This window comes from Phyllobates terribilis, unplaced genomic scaffold (genome assembly GCF_046119375.1).
Source record: "Phyllobates terribilis strain yellow unplaced genomic scaffold, ASM4611937v1 Scaffold_4123__1_contigs__length_64799, whole genome shotgun sequence".
Classification (NCBI taxonomy): domain Eukaryota; kingdom Metazoa; phylum Chordata; class Amphibia; order Anura; family Dendrobatidae; genus Phyllobates; species Phyllobates terribilis.
Window position 1 is genome coordinate 40001 of NW_027366875.1, and position 2500 is coordinate 42500.

Sequence of the window (2500 nt, forward strand, 5' to 3'; positions counted from 1 at the left end):
GCCCCCGTCTCACCAACCGCACCCAAGACGACACACAGGGTCGCTCAGGGAGATGGCGTGCGGGGGTGGGCCTATGCGGCGCCACCGTCTGGCTTAGACCTGCCTCCGCCGCGGGGGGTCCTCGACCCACCGGCGGACAGGCACGAGGATTGGGAGAGGGGGGCTGGCCGTCGGGGTCCGCCGCGGCTCTGGCACTAACCCGGCGACGCTGAGGTCGCGTGGGTGGTCGTCGGCCTGGCCGTGTCGGCGTCGCCCTCCAGCGTAGTCCCTCTTCCCGCTCGCGCCCGTAACCTCAAAGGGATGCCCGAGCGGCTTTTCTTCCCAGGGCTGCTCCCCGCCCAGGGCGGGAGCGCAGGGGGATCCCAGGTCGGCCTTTCACCGTACTCCCTACCTCTTGGCCCTCGTTCCTTCTCCCGTTCTCCATCTAACCCCTTGGCTCTGGGGTTTCCGCTCTCCCTCTCTCGCTCTCTCTCCTGCTCCCTGGCCGAGCCGCCTGGGAGGACGAGGGTCGAGGGGGAAGGCAACGGTCGGGCTGGGGCACACCGCACGGTGAGAACCCCCTTCGCCTGCCTCCACACCTCTGTCGTCCTCCCCACTGACGTAGGGGCTCGGGAAAAGACTGGAAATCGCGAAGCTCGGCAGTGGCGCGGAGAGGCCACCCACCGCCGCCGCTGTCGCCACCGCCGCGGAGGCCGCCCTTTCGGACACGAGGGGCAGCGCGAGCCTCCGCTGGCCGGGTACGCATCTGGAAGAAAAGGGCCGCCCTCGGAGAAGATCGCTGTGCTTCCCCGCACAGGGAGCGATTCGGACGACGGGCCCCCACGCCTGGCTGGGTGGGCGCCCCGCCGTTCGCCCGTACGGGTCGTCGGACCACTGCCTTCGCTCGGTTCGGGTCAAACTCCCCACGGCTCGGCCACCTCCGCAGACGGGAGGCGAGGCCGGCATGCGCGCCCAAAGATAGGTGTCGGAAGCCCGGGGGTAGAGGAGGAAGGGGACCGCTCACCTTAAGCCAGCGCGGGCTCCAAAGCCCGGGCCGAGCGAGCGGCGCCACCTCCCCACCCGGGAGCGCTGCGCCAGATCGATCGGAGGAAGAGCAGGGGTGCATGTAGGGACTTGCCCAAGTACGGAGGCTGCAAACCCCTGTCGTCGGGAGATACGTGCCCACGAGTCCTGGAAGCGCGACTCGGGTACAGGCGCCCTTGCGGGGGGGTACTGGATGTGGAACAGCACTGGGGTCGAAGCCACAAAAGCATCCGCCCTCATGGAGCCTCTCCTCGGCCTAAAAATCCAGATTTTAGCCTTGACGGCGCCCCCATGTGGAGAACCAGGGCCCGCGGGGGGGTCTGGCCAGGCTCACTTCAACCCAGGAACACCTCTCTGACTTGGGATAGGCGACCGGCAAAAGTCCCCCCACGCAGCTGCGGAAGCCTGGGTTCAGCCAAGGTGCAGACCTCCAGCCGAACAGGGACTCATAGCCAAAACGCATACCCAGGCCTACGGAGGTGAAAACCAGCTTAAATGAGTCGAAATGTGTCGGGGCTGAGAGGTACCTCTCTCTCATATATTCTGCCGGTGGTGTGCAAAACTGGGTCTTTGCATGGAGTGTCACCCTATACCCACTTTAGGGACGCATGCAAAAAAGTGCCCGATCGCCTGGAACTGTCAGGCGGATTCGGCTCCCTGGAATTTCCTCATTCTGGTTCTTTTTCACTTTTTGTCTCTTTTGCGACATCTAGTGGGCAGGCTGCATTACTGCAACCGGGGACACCTCAAAACGCTTGGAACTGGGGAGCGGGCTCAATTTACAAACGTTTTGCGGGTCCTGGAAGTCAAAATTGTGACTTCTGAAAACGACTAAGTATCAAGGACTCATCGCGCGAATCGCTCTGGAACTGAAATCGGATGCGCGCACTGACATGCTCCCCTCTCTGGAAGTCTGACACAAGTTGAAAAATTTTCTAAGTCCCCAAAAATTTTTTTTTTCAACTTTTTTTCAATTTTCCCCCTGTGGGATATATATTTTACCCACACTTTTGGAGCCCTCCTGGGATGCCCTCTAACATACTAGAACCTCATTTTGTGGAAGTTTTCACAAAATTGTGAAATTTTCCAAAAAGTCAGAAATTTTGCAAAAACGACTAAGTATCAAGGACTCATCGCGCGAATCGCTCTGGAACTGAAATCGGATGCGCGCACTGACATGCTCCCCTCTCTGGAAGTCTGACACATGTGTGAAAATTTTCTAAGTCCCCAAAAATTTTTTTTTTCAACTTTTTTTCAATTTTCCCCCTGTGGGATATATATTTTACCCACACTTTTGGAGCCCTCCTGGGATGCCCTCTAACATACTAGAACCTCATTTTGTGGAAGTTTTCACAAAATTGTGAAATTTTCCAAAAAGTCAGAAATTTTGCAAAAACGACTAAGTATCAAGGACTCATCGCGCGAATCGCTCTGGAACTGAAATCGGATGCGCGCACTGACACGCTCCCCTGTCTGG